This window comes from Equus caballus, chromosome 29 (assembly GCF_041296265.1).
Source record: "Equus caballus isolate H_3958 breed thoroughbred chromosome 29, TB-T2T, whole genome shotgun sequence".
Classification (NCBI taxonomy): domain Eukaryota; kingdom Metazoa; phylum Chordata; class Mammalia; order Perissodactyla; family Equidae; genus Equus; species Equus caballus.
In genome coordinates this window covers 34173611-34190777 of record NC_091712.1, presented here as the reverse complement: position 1 = coordinate 34190777, position 17167 = coordinate 34173611, and the positions used below count along the sequence as shown (strand labels likewise).

At 46.5% G+C, this 17167-nt stretch overlaps 1 protein-coding gene across 3 annotated transcripts in view; it reads right to left on the bottom strand.

The window, feature by feature from the left end:
* The window catches only part of USP6NL (USP6 N-terminal like), a 256318-nt gene extending 239431 nt beyond the window's left edge, over nucleotides 1–16887 (bottom strand). The window contains exon 1 of one of the 3 annotated variants that reach the window (XM_070255365.1): nucleotides 16704–16887. The gene's annotated coding sequence lies outside the window, so the exon portion shown is untranslated. The remainder of the gene's footprint in view (nucleotides 1–16703) is intronic. The other 2 variants (XM_070255360.1, XM_070255362.1) reach the window with 2 other exon arrangements.
* Nucleotides 16888–17167: the final 280 nt, after the last annotated feature.

Sequence of the window (17167 nt, the reverse complement as noted above, 5' to 3'; positions counted from 1 at the left end):
TGGAAATGTTCAGAAGGAGACCCTAGGAAAGAAGTTCTTCTAATAAAGCAAGATAAAAACACAAACACAGCCTTATTGCAGGGTAGGGATGAATGTATGTGAGACCTCACCCACGGGTGATGCTCGGGGACATACTGGTTGTGATAAGGAAAATGATAATCCATTTCAGAAGGAATATAAGAGGGGGAGAGCAGTACAGTCAAACACACCCACAGACACAAACTTGCTCTGCTCTAAAGTCCACAAAATCTAAAATTTTTTATCAGGATCAATCACAACTGCATCTACAACATGTCATAGTAAAATGGGAACGGGATCCGTACTTGTGGGTGACGCAGATTATAATTTGCATTGGGCCCCTTTTTACCACTCACTTCTGCTGAGGAAGTTCGTCTGGGTAGGACATGAAGGAAAGGAAGTGACAGACACCATTACGGTCATAGACAGATGGCTCAGCGCTCTGGGGCAAGTCCCGCCGAGATTCTACTCTCCTCTGGAGTATGTTCTTCCGTTTTTTTCTGGAGTATGAGTTTTACAGTCATGACCTCACATGTGCAGGAGTGTGCTTTCTATATTTTTCTAGAACATCATTTCTGTCTTGATAGCAGAAACTAATCTAGGCACTTCCAGGCAACCCAAGTCAATTTAATGACTTCCCAGTCATTCTGAGTCAGTCCGATCAGGGTTTTCTGTCCCTGCTTCTCTCCAGAGGGGAGGTCCCTCACCCAGCAGAAGTAGGGCTGAGAGAAGAGGTCACCTTCTGTCCTACCAGCCTCTGCAGAGATGTCACTTGCTCTAGCAGAGATGACTTCTCTCCAAGGCTGTGGCTTCCTTGGGCTTTTCCAGAAAATCGAGATGTAAGTTCTTTTTTTCTGAGATCCTCCTGAATCCATCTTGATTTTTTTTATCCTATGTGTCAAATTTTTAAAAAATCATGGAGAAATACATGGAACACATAATTTACCATCTTAGGCATTTTTAAGTGTGCAATTCAGTGTCATTAAGTACATTCACGTTGTTGTGCAACCATCACTATCTGGAATTCCATCTCCAGAACTTTTTCATCTTCCCAAACTGAAACTCTGTCTTCGTTTCAACACTAACTCCCCATTCCGCTCCCCCCAGGCCCTGACAACCACCTTTCTACTTTCTGTCTCTACGAATTTGACTACTCTCGGTACCTCACATAGGTGGAATCACAGAGTACTTGTCTTTTTGTGACTGGCTTATTTCACTTAGCATAATGTCCTCAAGGTCCATCCATTACGTAGCATGTGTCAGAATTTCCTTCCTTTTTTAAGGTTGAATAATATTCTATGGTATGTATATGGCACATTTAGTTTATCCATTTATCTGTCGATGGACACTTGGGTTGCTTCCAATAATTCTGGCTATTGTGAATAATGCTCCTGTGAACATGCGTGTACAAATATCTCTTTTGGTCCTTGCTTGTAATTCTTTGGGATAAATACCCAGAAGTGCAATTGCCGGATCGTATGGTAGTTCTACGTTTAATTATTTGAGGAATTTCCATACTGTTTTCCAGGACTGCACAATTTTACATTCCCACCCACAGTGCACAAGGTTCCAATCTCTCCACATCCTCACCAACACTCGTTATTTTCTGGTTTTTAGTAGCCATCCTAATGAGTGTAGGTGGAATCTTGTTGTGGTTCCATCTTGAATTTTTAAGAATTTACTTCCAGTCCCCTTAAGACTCCCCCAGGGAAAGCCCTGTCCCGGGCATCCACATCAGCGTCTCGCTCTATTCTCTGCTGTCTAGACATCATTTTTACGTCTTTCTTTTATGGGAAATGTAACTCCGGCATCATTGTGATTCTTCCCAACTCCTGTTTATTTGGCAGAGCTCCCTGATGTTGGGCAGCAACCAGAATAGGTGGGATAAAATGTTGACTCATTCCACCCTTAAGTGACCAGGTGGGGCCCGAGCTGGACAGTCACCCCGGGTGGGCAGCCAGTGGCAGTGCCCAGTATACTCTACAAATACAGTGTCACCATATTTTCTATGTAAGCCACAAAATGGAAACTTTTGGGAAGCTCTGCCTTACAGTAGAAACTTTGCTTGCTGAGTTCTTTGGGCTCAGCCTCTTAGCGCTTAAGGTTAGACTTCTGGAACTCCAAAATCTTTTCCCTTTCAAAAAATTCTGGAGCCAGCCCTGATGGCCTAGTGGTTAAAGTTTGACATTTTCACTACTTCAGCATCCCAGGTTCGCTTCCCAGTCATGGAACCACACCACCCGTCTGTCAGTTGTCATGTTGTGGTGGCAGCTCACATAGAAGAACTAGAAGGACTTACAACTAGGATGTACAACCACGCACTGGGGCTTTGGGGAGGGAAAAAAAAAAAGAAGGAAGATTGGCAACAGATATTAGCTCAGGGCGAATCTTTCCCTATAAAAACAACGAACAAAAAAACTCTGCTCTTGAAACTGAAATGGGCCTGGGCTTTTAAGTCATGAACGATGATGACGAGTTTAAATGTTATTTGAGACTCAATCAACTGCCTGGTTGTCTCTGGGTTATTCTGTGATGTCCCCTTGCGGCAGCACATGAATGTCCCCAAGGCAACGAAAGGCAGTCACTTCCATAAGGTAGAGGTGGGGCAACAAGGGCAACCTCACTGACTGTCTCCTCCTTTAATGGGCCACACAGGAAAGGTGTCATCCCTCTCCCAGAGGCTGAGAGCTGTGTCTTTTGACTCTGAGGCCCCGCCCTTCCAAGCCCAGAGGCTGCCTCCATGGGCACTGCTGCCAAACCAACATGGCTGGTTTCCCAGAAGAAGAGAATAAAAAGCGAAAAGCACTCGGGTGCTATTTGAGAGATCAGAAAAGAGAAATAAGGCTTTCCATGACAGAGTTACATTTAGCAAGAGGGGAAGTGTTTTAGGCATCTCCAGTCCTGACTCACTCCCGTTGACAGACAATGCTTGTTGTCTGAGGTCAGCCGCGCATCCTTTCTGTGTCCCAGTTTCCTCTGCAGAACAGGCACTAAGCACACTCCAGCATGTGCTGTGGAAATGGATGAATAATCAGGGCCTCCCACAGAGGATGAATGCCCCAAAATGCAAAGTCAGGAGTGGCGATGAATACTTAGCTCTGGACCGGGGAGAGACGCACTGGAATCCTGAGTTTCAGGATTGGCAGTGTAAGCGTGCTTAAAGGGATGGTTTGTCCTTGAAGACACACTTCTGACAAAAGGAAGGGGTAGCCCAAGCATGGCAGGTTTCTGTAATTCATAAAAACCCCTCTCCCTCTCGTGCAAAGTTCCCTGGGATGTCCATTAAGAATAAATTAAACCGTTAGCTTTCTTTAGGCTGACTCAAAATCCTAAAATGGTGTTATCTGGAAGGGTCTTCCAAGATCTGCTGGTTTAATGGTCTTCAAAGTTTGAAGAAAGGGTTCTACTGATTTCAATAAACAAACAAATTTGGATAGAACCCAATCTATCTCTGCAGACAAGAGTGGAGCTGTTAGGCTGACCGGGAGACTGGGGCTGTCGACGGGGCCTCTCAGCACCACCCTCCTGCAATCCACAGTCCTAAGGCCCCTCCTCAGAACCCCTAGGGCTTCTCATGACACAGTCTGAAGACATCCTGACAAAGATTCTATCCTTGACCAAACTCTACTCAGGCTCCCTGAACTCTTTTTCCACCAGGTCTTGACTTTTGGACTCCATGTTTGTCTATGCATTGTCTAATTTTAGCAAGAAACCTGCTAAATTGGTTTAGCTAGAATTCCCCCATCCTCCATACCTGATCACCCTCAATATCTGATCGGGTTCCTGGCCCTCCACCATCCCCAGGCCATGTCTGATCACCCTGGTTGCCCTCAGCAAGAATCCTGTTAGGCCAGTTCACCCCTGATGTTTCTTCTTAGTCATTTCCCATCCACAGACACCCACCCTGCTCCTTGGCTATAAATTCCCACTTGCCCAAGCTGTCTTCAGAAATGAACTCGGTTCTATATGGAGGTCTCTTTCCCCTATTGCAATAGCACTGAGTAAAATTTGTTTTTACTGCTTTAACTACTGTCCAGCTCTGATTTTTTCTTTAACAATCTCAATTAGCTTAACAGTCTCATTTGATAGATGAGTAGACACATCTGGAGAGGCGAGATTACTGGAACCTGGATGTCTGGATTCCAGGCCCGGTTCACATCCCTTTACACTATGCCGAGAATGGTGGAAGCCAATGATAACGGTGTGATGGACGTGGTGATGGCAGGGAGGCAGGGGGAAGACAGACAGAATGCAAAAGAAGGAAATGAGCAACACTTTTACCTAAAAAAAGTCAAGGGGGACATCTGCCTGAGGGAGGTCACAGGCCATTCCTTCATATACAAAAGACAGTGCAAAAAAAAAAAAAAAAAAAGAAAGAGACCCCTTTCCCGTGAGTTGGGGAGAGAGGAGACAATGCTATGTTCTGTTTTGGTCCCTTGGGCAAAAAGACCACATCTCCTGTGTTACAAAGGGGCATAAGTTACTGAGATCATCTAATTACTGAAATAGGCATTTTGTAAAACACTGTTTCTTAAGTCAATGATAATCTAACCTCAAAGTTACTTGGGTCTTTCTCTGGAGTTTTTGCTAATCAATCTGTGAATGGTCTGGAATGGTTAAACAATGCAGTAAAGCTGTAGTGATACTTGATTTCCCTGTTCACCCCTGCCCTTTCCGTCTCTGCCACATTCCCTTACAAACACATAGGAAGTTTTAAAAACACCTGAAAAACTGTCCATTCTACAAAGTTGGATGGATGGATGTGTACAATGTAAAGCATCCGGTGGGCATTTTAATCTTCGAAGAGCAAACTCAACCATATCAACAGGTGATTTCTAAGTCTGATCCAAAGCCACACCCTTTCTCTTTAAAACACCTGAGAGAGCAGAGGAACTGTGTTTCTGGAAAACAACTCGGCAACAAGTACCAGAGGCCATCAAATATCTTCATATCCTTTGATCTCGCAACTCTGCTTCTAGGAATTTGCCCTAGAGATATATCAGAGACCTGTAGGGAGATTTATGCAAAAGGTTGCTCCTTGTGGTATTATGTATAATACTAAAGATTAGGAACAACTTAACAGTCTGTCAAGAGAGATTGGTTAAATAAATGATGGTAAAACTACATGATAAAATAGCACGATGCCATCAAAGTCATTCGTAGAAGAATATTCGGTGTCACGGGAATATTGGTAATATATTAGGGGAAAAAGCAGGTGGCAAAACGTCACACCATATTATTCCAAGTTTATGTCACATGCTATAAAATATACACATTTAGAAAACATGTATAACTTAGACATAAACTGGGACCGCTCTACTTCTCACGATTAGCCACTATGGGTTTGGTCCCTCTTCATCAATTCCCTGGATTGTGGAAGTTCAGAGCCTTCCCCGAGATCCTTGTGATTTCCAAGTAGGAGGGTGAGGGAGGAGAAACTCACATGTTATTGTGGCTACATCACTGACCCAGATTGTGAAACTCAGCCCATCTTTAATTTATACACACATGCAATTACGCTCCGACACCCACACACAGAGACGTGCACACAACAGCACAAAGCGCTGGGTTAGGCGGGTGGGGGGTGGGGATGGGGAGGGACGAGGATGGGAAAGGAGTTCACATTTCAGCTCGTAAACCCCTTTAAATTGCACCTTGGTCTTGCGTTCATTAGGTGCCTTTGAATTCTGCCAATGCATTCAGCTTACTGAAATTCAGTTTTTCCAAATAAATAAACATGTAAATTTAAAAATAGAAAAGCCTTACAGCAGCAGGGAGTAGTGACAAGGGACTAGGTGAGCCATGGTTCGACACATGTATATCCAGGCATGCCAAAGGGCTCAGGGAGCAGTACAGTGGCTATTGTTGTGTAGACATCCCTGGATTAATCATAATCAATGCTTTGCACATTTAGACCAATAGAAAAAAACCCCTCAATTTAGCCCAGGTGACAGAGCTCTCACTGCCCATTTCCAACATAATGTCCCAACATTAAGAATGGAATGGATTACATTCAAAAACAGGAATAAAATTCTGGTCCAAACAAACTAATGAAAGAGATGTGTCACCAACATGCTGATATAAAAGAAGAGAATAGTGGGGGCCAGCCCTGTGGCCAGGTGGTTAAGTTCACAAGCTCTGCTTCGGCAGCCCAGGGTTTTGCCGGTTCGGATCCTGGGCGTGGACATGGCACCTCTCATCAAGCCACACTGAGGTGGCATCCCACATGCCAAGCTAGAAGGACCCACAACTAAAATATACAACTATGTACCTGGGGGCTTTGGGGAGAAAAAGGAAAAATAAAATCTTAAAAAAAAGAAGAGAATAGTGGCACTTTTTTATTATACTTAAGACAGGTCTTCACAACACCACAAATACTTTAAGAAAACCAAATCAGAAGATCTGATAGGGGACTGAAATCCTGCTGTCTGTTCCTGATGTAGGTTTCAGCATTTTCTTATCTGAATATCAGTTTCTCTATGAAAGAGAAAAGAGCTTGAAAGGCAGCCGTCCCCTGCACACAGCCTGACTTAGTCAGCTCGGGCAGCCATAATGAAACACCCCAGGCCCTGTGGCTTAAACAACAGAGATTTATTATTTCGTGGTCTGGAAGCTGGAAGCTGGAGACCAGGGTACTGGCATGATCGGTTCTTGATCCCTGTCCCTGGCTTGCAGACAGTCACCTTCCCACTGTGCCCCACAGGACACAGAGCAACTTCTGGTCTCCTTCTTCTTATAAGAATACTAATTCCGCCATGGGGCTCCACCCCCATGACCTCATCTCAACCTAATCACCTCCCAAAGTCCCCACCTCTAGATACCATCACACGGCAGTTAGGGCTCCAACAGACCGATTGTGAGGGGACACAGTTCAGTGCATAGCACAACCCCCAGTCCTTCTTCTTAGGGAGGCCCAGGATACCAATGTTCTATCCACAGTCTGCGATCACAGGGCTCCTGGTTCAGAGAACACAGGAGTTGTGTCTTGCCTTGTCTCTCTGAACAGATATTGTCTTCAGATCGATTTACTAACTCTCCTACTTCGCCCATGAAATCATCCTTTACATTTCTTTCCTGTCATCCACAGCTGGTCAATATAACCAGTGAGACAGGCTTCCAAAGGGGCCCATCATCTTTAAAATAACATAGAAACGAATCCAAATAGTGCAGCCCACGTCATTTCGCTTGGTTAGGGCTCCCCCGCATGTCTCTAAAGGGAACTGCTGTTTAAGTTCTTGGAAAAATCATAAACGCTTTGAATCAATAATCCATAATAATTTTTGTCTTCGCTTACATTGATCACCTGCTGTCGCTGAAGCACCACGGTGGCAGATAAAGGGTGATTAGAACATGGGTCTTGCCCTCAAGAAACTCGCGGTTTAGTAGGGTAAATCAGACACACAGAAAGGAAGAGGTAGAAAGCGATAAATGCCTTTACGTGGCTACAGAGAAAGTGCTCTGGAAGGCTGGAAGGCGGCAAAATTCATTCCAGCCTCGGGCATCTGCAAGGCTTCATGGCTTATGTGACATTTGACATGGGTCTTGAAGACTGGGCATGACATAGGGCCAGCCACTCATTCGTTCACTCGTGAAGTATTTTAAGTAGTGGCCAAAGAAAGCCATCAAGGCAGAAACATGCAGGACCTATGGAAAGCAGAGAAGGAGTTTCATGTCACTGGAGCGTGGATTTGTGAAGGGTCACGAAGTGAGTTAAGATCAAATGAACTTGGACTTCTCTAGGGGATGTAGTAGGGGCCAGAGAAGGTTTCTGAGCAGAAAAGAGATGCTTGTTTATTCTTTGATTTGCTCAACAGTCTCATTCAACAAATATGAGTTTGCCTATCCACGCCAGGCCACACATAAGCCCTGCTGTCACAGAGCTTATAGCAGAGTCAAGGAGAGATGATAAAGAAATACCCATACAAATAAACACCTGGTTAAAGATTACAATGAGGCAGATGAAGAAGAAGAACAAGATCCTATAAGAGAATAATGAGGGGCTGGGGCTTAACTGAAATGGGAGGGGTCAGGGGGCCGGCCTGGTGATGCAGTGGTTAAGTTTGCACGTTCCGCTTCTCAGCAGCCCAGCGTTCACCGGTTTGGATCCCGGGTGTGGACATGGCACCACTTGGCAAAAGCCATGCTGTGGTAGGCGTCCCACGTATAAAGTAGAGGAAGATGGGCATGGATGTTAGCTCAGGGCTAGTCTTCCTCAGCAAAAAGAGGAGGATTGGCAGTAGTTAGCTCAGGGCTAACCTTCCTCAAAAAAAAAAAAAAAAAAGGAAGAAAGAAATGCAGGGGTCAGAGAAGTCCTCTTCGAGACAATAACATTAGAACTGAGTCCTGAAGGATACATGGGAGATGGCCAGGTCAATATTTGGGAAATGAACCTTCCATGCTCGTGTAAAGGCCCTGAAGAAGGAAGGAGTTTGCTGAGCTCAAGAGACTGGAAAAAGGCTGATGGGACTGGAGGGTAGGAGCCAGAGAGGAGGGTGGCAGAAGGTAGCATAGAGGGAGAGAGGCACTACTCCATGCTAGTCTCCTAAGTCATGGCACTGAGCCTGGATTTGAAGGGCCATGGATCACTGGGGAGAACTTGACCACATCTACAATTTGTAAACATCACTCTGGTACAGTGTGAAGAACGCACCAGAAGGGGGGACCAGCAGCTCTGGGACACCTGTTATGCGGCTTCCGCAGTTGTCAGGTGAGACAGTGGAGGCTGCACCAAAGCAGCTGTCAAGGGAGATGAAGAGAAGGGTTCCCAGAAGGCTATTCTGGCCCCAGTATGGATTTTGAGGGGAAAGGCTAGAGGCAGGGAGGCCAAATTCTGAGGCCATTGCAACTGCCTTAATGGGGCATGGGAGTGAAGTATGAGAGGGAGGGATGGCCAGTATGTGGTTTGGAAAAACCTCACCCAGACTCCCAGAGTGGGGAACCCTCAGTCTAGGGGGAAAGTTGCGGTGAGAAAGGCGTTGAAGGGGACGTGAAAGCTTCGAGGCTAGGCAGGATTAAAGGGGAAAAGTGGGATCAAGTGAGGGCAGAGGATGAGTTTGGATGGGGACCTCTCAACTGTGGGGAGCAAGGACAACACTCAATTAGAGATACCCAGGAGGAGGGAGAAAGGAGGCCAGAAGCAGTGATTTAATTAGACTGTGGTTCTTCTGGCCCAGCTAAGTTTCACTTGGGGAATGGGAGAGCAGATACCCCTAGGGGGTTTGGGGGTGCCATGGAAGGACTGTGAGGTGTAAGAGTATAACTGTGTGTGTGGGGGGGGGGGGTTGGGCAGGTAAGGAGAGAAAGACAACATAAAGGCACCCAGAGTCCAAGGCACCTCGACTAAGAAAGAAACAGAAATGCAAATGGAAGTTACCTGAAGGAACTCCCACCTATTTTGAAACTGTATTACATTATGTTATACAAAAATAATAGCAACTCAAAATGGATTGAAGACTTGAACGTGAGACCTGAAACCATAAAACTCCTAGAAGAACACATAGGCAGTAACCTCCTTGACATCAGTCTTGGCAATAATTTTTTGGATTTGACATCCAAAGCAAAGGCAATAAAAGCAAAAATAGATTACATCAAACTAAAAAGCTTCTGCACAGGAAAGGAAATCATCAAAAAAAAAGGCAACCTACCAAATGGGAGAAAATATTTGCAAATCATATATCTGATAAGGGGTTCATATCCAAAATATATAAAGACCTCATACAACTCAGTAGCAAAAAAACAAAACAATCCAATTAAAAAATGAGCAGAATAGATATTTCTCCAAAGAAGACACACAGATGGCCATCAGGTCCACAAAAAGGTGCTTAACATCACTAACCATCAGGAAAATGCAAATCAAAACCACAATGAGATATCACCTCACATCTGTTTGAATGGCTGTTATCAAAAAGACAAGAAATAACAAGTGTTGCTTAGGGTGTGGAGAAAAGGGAACATTTGTGCACTGTTGGTGGCAATGTAAATTGGTACAGCCACTATGGAAAACAGTATGGAGGTTCCTCAAAAAATTAAAAATAGACATACCATATGACCCAGCCATTCCACTTCTGGATATCTACTGGAAGGAAATGAAAATGCTAAATTGAAAAAATATATGCGCTCCTATGTTCACTGCAGTATTATATACAATAGCCAAGATATGGGAACAACCTAAGTGTCCATCAATGGATGAATGGATAAAGATGAAGTGGTACATATATATAATGGAATATTATTCAGTCACAAAAAAGAAGGAAATCCTGCCATTTGCAACAACATGGATGGACCTTGAGGGCGTCATGCTAAGTGAAATAAGTCAGACAGAGAAAGACACAAAGGCCATATGATCTCACTTACATGTGGAATCTAGGGAAAAACAAAAACAAAAAACAAGCTCATAGATACAGAAAATAGATTGGTGGTTGCCAGAGGCAGGAGGTTAGGGGGTGGGTGAAATGGGTGAAAGGGATCAAAATGTACAAACTTCCAGCTATAAAATAAACGAGTCTTGGGGACGTAATGCACAGCAAGCATGATAACTATAGTTAATAAAACTATATTGCATATTTGAAAGTTGCTAAGGGAGTAAATCTTAAAAGTTCTCATCACAAGAAAAAAAATTTATAACTGCGTGGTGATGGATGTCAACCAGACTTCTTGTGGTGATCATTTTGCAATATATTCAAATATCAAATCAATACGTGGTACATCTGAAACTAATATAATTTTATATGTCAATTAACCTCAATAAAATTAAAAAGGCCAATGAGCTTTAGAGCCACTCAGCTCCACACAGGGCTCATCAGATGAACACAGATCGAGAAGGCTGCCCCGCGGCGGGTACTGGCTCACAGCTACTCTCTTTTAATGTTTTTCACTCTATTACGGTCCAAAGCTCCCCTCGAGAATCCAAGAGAAGTCAGCTCTGGCTGCTGGCCCTCCAGTTTTTGGGAATTCTGGAATTCTAGTGTTTTTCTTCTGCATCTACCGCTGTTAAGTCATCTGGCTTCATAGTCCTTTCACCTCTTTGGGGCTTTGTTTCCTCGTCTCTTAACGTTCAGTTCATATGCTCCCTCCTCTACCCTTAACAACCCCTAAGTGTAGCCCCTTTTCTGTATGCTCCCATTTTACTTTGCATAATTATCCTTACTATTATTACACACAAATTGTTGTCTGTAGGTCCAAATCCCCCCTAAGTTGTGAGCTTTTGGAGTGCTGGAGTAGAATCTTTTCAGTTTACGTCCTCATAACCGTGGCCTTCACCTCAATAAATTTTTGTTGAAAAAAAAACACAGCAGCCAACCATTTACTGCATTTCCCAAGCTTATATGACACATGCATGTATATGCAAACATTACACATATATCATTTAACAGAACAACAGCAAACACTTATAGGGAGCCTGCCATATGCCAGCCACCATTCTAAGCTTTTTACATTTATTCACTCACTCTTGAGGTAGGTAGTGTTGCCATCACCATTTTACACGCAAAGAAATGGAGACAGAGAGGTTAAGTAAAGTGCTCCAGTTCACACAGCAGGTCAGTGGTGAAGCCCGGATCTGAACCCAGGCTGTGTGGTCCCCCCGTCAACGCTCATCAACAGCGTTCTATACCACTTGCCACATTGTAGAACAATCATAACAGCTTTGGGCTAAAAATGAGTTGCTCAGGCCAAAATACTGAGAGTCATCCTTGACTCCCTCCTTCTCTTACCCCCACACCCGACTTATCAGCACATCCTGTCCACTCTACCTTCAAAATATAAAGACGTGTATGCAGACTTTTCTGCTTGCTCCCAACCCCTCCCCCAGCCCCAGTCCCCTCCCCTCCCCAATCCGGGTCCCTGTCTGACCCCATCCTCTCTCCAGTGGATTAGCGCCATTTCCTCCCGGCTCATCTCCTGGTTTCTGCTCTTTGCCACCTACAGTTTATTCTCAACACAGCATCCAGGGAAATCACTTGAACATGTAAGTCAAGTTGTGTCACTCACTCCCCCTGCTAAAAACCTGCTGTGGTTCCCCACCTCGCTCAGAGTCAAAAAGCCAAGAGTTCACTGCCCCCTAAATGAAAGACCCCGCCACCTCTCCCTCCCGCCTCCCTCTGTCCCTGTCACCCTGCAAGCCCTCCTGCCCTACGCCTCTGTGATTGTCCCCTGGGCCAGCTGGCTCTCTTCCCGGACACTTGCCTGACTTGTTCCCTCACTTCCCACTTCCTTCTGGTCTCTGCTCCAACATCCTCTTCTCTCACGTTCCCTGACCCCCTCCCTCCGCCCCTTACTCTGCTTTACCCTTCTCAGGGCATTCATCACCATCTGACATACCATCCACAAAGCTCTTCATTTTCTGCTTCCCTGCACTAGAATTCCAGCCCTCTGAGAGCGAGGACACAGTTCTGTTCACTGCCTCTCCCTAATACCGAGATCAGGACCTTGTGCCTAGATCAGCACAAGATATGCTCAACACATATTTTTTGAGTGGATGAAAGTACTATTTCTCCCGTTTTACAGATGAGGAAACAGGCTCAGAGGCAACTTGCTACGGTCCTCAAACTAGGACTCTAGTAACTACCAAGAACTAAACCCGCCCCTTGCCTTCCTCCCGGCAACCAAGCAGGAAGTCACCCCTCCTCTTCCAGTCAAGCACACACTCCCTCTCCCCTCCCCACCACCACCTTAACTCTGCGCTGAGGTTATCTGGAATATTCCAGCAGTAGATCACTTGTACAGCAGAATGCTCCATTTGCCTGAAGGTTAACCTCTTCCATGCCTGGATGTCCACTGCTTTTCCCTCTCTTCGTAAAGTATTGAAATGCAATTTACCTTCTCCTCTGTCGTGGGATTATAATTATTGTGAGGTGTGGTGCAAATGCAGGAGACGTGGAAGACAGGAACCAGTGGGTCCTAGCCCTGCGGTGGCTCTGTGACTTGTTTTTTGGAGGCTGCCTTGCTCTGTGATCTCTTGTCCCTTCCTTGCCAAGGGACCATGAACGGTGATGAGCTGAATGACTCTGTGGTCTCCGCATGGCTGTCTTTCTCTAGCACCAATTACTGGATCAAATGTCCAACATTCCTCTCCCAAGCGACTCCTTGCTCTCCAGAAAGTCTCCAGCAATGCCACTATTAGGATCCTTCAACTTGGCAAGCTCATTCAAAATGTTGTCTAGGGGCTGGCCCAGTGGTGTAGCGGTTAAGTTCCCTGTGCTCCGCTTCAGTGGCCCGGGGTTTGTGGGTTCGGATCCTGGACAGCACAGACCTATATCACTCATCAGCTATGCTGAGGCAGCGACCCACATCCAAAACAGAGGAAGATTAGCACAGATGTTACCTCAGGGCTAATCTTCCTCACAAAAAAAAAGAGGAAGATTGGCAAAGATGTTAGCTCAGGGCAAATCTTCCTCACCACAAAACAAAACAAAACAAAAAACATTATCTACAGCCACGACCATGAAACACATGCTTCTTCATCAGTTTACATCACTCTTCCACATCCCCTACCTGAAGTTACTAAGTTCCTTTGTTTTAAGTTATATGAGCAAACTCAAGAATTTGTGCTAAGTGGGGATAAAAGGAAGTTCATTTCATCCACGCATCCCCATCCTCAACCCATTTAATTTCTAAATTACTTTTCACCCACCTTGAGGCATGGGTCCCTGTGAAAAAATTTTAGGTTTGCAAAAGGCATGGATAACGACTGGTGGATTACAAACAAAATATAAAATAATAAAACCATGACATCGAAAACCACCTGCAGCTGTTTCTGGTTTATGGGTGCTTGACCCTCACATGACATATTTTGGGATGAGGGGGGACAGATGTGGGGAGAATGAGGGTGGAGAATCAGCCGGATGCCAGAGGATGTCCACTGAAACCCAGCTCCCCTTTCACGTCGTACCTCTGAACCGTGTCATTAGATGCCTGTCTTAGAAGGGCCTGCAATCAATAAAAAGAAGTTCAAAAACCACTCCATCAGCAGCTGAAAATCTGCCCTTCACTTTCCTTTCTCTGCACCCTGAGGAGTTCTAAATCTTCCTTCTTTCCTACATTAAGCCGGAGACACCAGGCTCCCTGGAACCGTCTTTTATTCTGCATTATTTCTGCAACGTTCTGCCAAGCATCTGTAGGTCTTTAAAGGAACAGTGAAAAGGTAGCAAAGACACATCTGTACGGCAAAGACATGTGGCCCAGGGAAGGAGCACATAAATCAAAGCCAGAGAGAAGCCTGCTAGCAACCTGGAAATCAAATTGTGTCAGGGAGAGGGCCCGTGTGGAAAAATAGATTAGAAGGGCACTGAACAAGAGAGAAGAAAGACACGCAGCCCCTATCAAAATTAATGAGAGGGAGAGGAGGCCTGGAGAAACAGCCCGAATGAAAAGACTCTCGCACTGCTTAAGGATGGACGAGCGTTCCAGCAAGCGACAGCGACTCCAGCTTGGATAATGCCATAGCCGTCCATCTCCACTCCCCTCTTTGTGTGTTTGACCACCCTCAAACCAGGGCTACAGGCTCTGAAAGAAACGTGGGGAGGAAGGAGACATGAAACGGATGGGACAGCAGGTGCAGGAATTTAGATGAGCACAGAAACCTCCATCGCAGCCCTGTCCTTCAGTGACCTCCAGCTCCCAGTCCCAACTTTGTAACCACTGTGCTGAGTGGGAGCGGGGCTGGCAAAACCTCTCTGAACTGGGCTGGTGATACTAGCTTCACAAGCTATCCTGAGACGGCAGAAGTAAAGCGCCTAGTGCAGGCACTGGCACAGAGCAGGGGCTTCTTAAAGAGCGACTGTTATTATTACTAAACAAAATTCAGAAGCAGGTGTCTCTGAAACCTTCCACTTTCATCTGCAACTTTCAGGCTCCGAGCGCCCTTCTAATTCCTTCTTTTGCTCAAAACCCTAGATTCCAGTTCTCGCCTCTACTCCAAATCCTATGTTGGGATGGAGCAGTCTCTGCTTCTCCCAACCAAATCTCCCATCCTGCAGGCGAAACTAATCCTAGTCCGAAGGTGAGAAATGTCCTCTGCTGGTGGACTTTGGCCCATGATGGTGATAATTCTGATCAGACTTCTTTATTCTGCAGGTCCTGCAGCCTTGGGTAGCACGCTCTGCCTCTTCTGCATTTGGCATGACTAAGAGGAGAGAGACAAATTCGAGTGTTCTGGAAATTTAACTTCATTCCATTTACAAGCTTAGTTTCTATTTTAAACCCTCATTCTGCCTGACAGCAGAAACTTAATCTAAGCCAATTTGGAGTTGTATCCCTGAGTAATAACCATAAGTCAGATTATAACACCAAGACTGTGCTGGCTTGGGCAATTGTGGTAGTCTTTAGGTAGCAAGTGCTTGAAAAGATTCTGGCTCCCTTCTTCCAAACATCAGGGAGGGTTGTACTTCCCCACACACCTGAAGGCAATGACTGTGGCCACATGACTTGCTCCAGCAAATGAAACTCAAGAGCAAGTGGCAATTCCAGAAGGAAGCTTTAAGTGCCTGTTCATGCTTCTCCTCATTCTTTTTTTTTTCTCTCTGCCACAGAGACTGGCAACCTTCCAGAGAGAGGCTGCTCCATCAGGTCCCTGGGTGAGGACAGTACTGACTTGGCACAAAGCTTTCTGCTGATCTGCAGCAGACCTGTAGTGTGAGTGAGAAATGAGGTTTTGTTGTTTGAGCCACTTAGACTAGTTTTCACTGTGGTTGTTTTTCTTACCTGGGCACATTCTAGCCTATCTAAAGGGTACAGGTGGCATCATCTATCCAGGATGCCCTCATTCCCACCTTGTCTTCAACTTGTCATCCTACACTTGCTGAGTCCTCCTCTGTTCCCCACCTCAGGGCCTCCTGGGGTCCAGACCTCTCTCAGAGGACAGCGACCAGTTTGCAGTCACAGCATCACACTGGGCTATGGGTGTTCAGGCCCATCTGTCTAGACATTCCACGCCACCCAGAGCCTCATGACTCCCCTGGGGTTCTACCAAGGAAAGGCAGAAGCCTGCCTGGGCCCTCGCCGGGGTTCCTGCCATCCCCACTTCTTATCCAGCAGGTTTTGGACCACTCCCTCTCCCAAATCCCCCCCACAGTTACCCTCTTCTGGCTTTTCCTACACATCCTACTTGCCCTATTCTCACTCCCAAACCTGGGGGACCTTAATCTGGCCTCAGGCTGGAGGCCTTGTTCTGATTCCTCAGTGCCCCTCGAGGTTATTATGCCTGTTTGGTGTTCTTTCCAACCCCCAAGTGCTGGGCTTTTAAAACTCAAAAGCCAAGAATTGCCCCATTTAAGTGTAAGATCATGAGGCCCAAGACCATTTCTTCCACGTGTCCTACACATCTCCAGACTTTGGGAATTTAACGAATACAGGGAAGCAGTTAACTAGTAGTGACCATGAGGATATTCTCATCAGCCACAGGATATGCCCTGTCCAGCCCCTGCCAGCCACTTACATCCTGAAAAGGGTCTCCTTTTCCCTCCTGGGTGCATTTGAAAAACCCCAAAAATACATGCAGATCCCACCGGTTCTCGGTAAGAGAGGACACGAAGCATGCAAAAGTCAACGCCTGAGGGGGATAAAGTTCACGTTCTGAGAGACCTGCGTCCACAGCTCACATCAGCCACTGCCTGAGGACACTCCTGTTTCTAATCTAGGCAAGCCTCCACATTCTCGGCGTCGGTGCTGACAGGAATAAGCCAACCCACCTCTCGCCTCCTTTAAACTCTTTATCCGGTCTTGCGAAGGCCAACAAACCGTCTGGCCAGCCTCCAGGTTTAGCGTCGGCACCTTTCACCCCGGTCCCACCCCTTCCAAGTGCTAGGGGCACCAGGCCGGGTTCAGGGGCGGCGCGGGGAGCCCCGGGCAGACGGCGTCGGGGCGGGGCGAGGGGCGGGGCGACAGGGCCTGGGGGCCAAGGTGGAGAAGCGGGCCGGGGACGGGTTCAGGGGCGGTGCAGGGAGCCCGGGGCAGACAGCGTGGGGGCGAAGGGCGGGGCGTCGGGGCGGGGCGAGGGGCGGGGCGACAGGGCCTGGGGGCCAAGGTGGAGAAGCGGGCCGGGGGCGGGTTCAGGGGCGGTGCAGGGAGCCCGGGGCAGACAGCGTGGGGGCGAAGGGCGGGGCGTCGGGGAGGGAGTCAGGGGCGGGGCGACAGGGCCTGGGGGCCGGGGTGG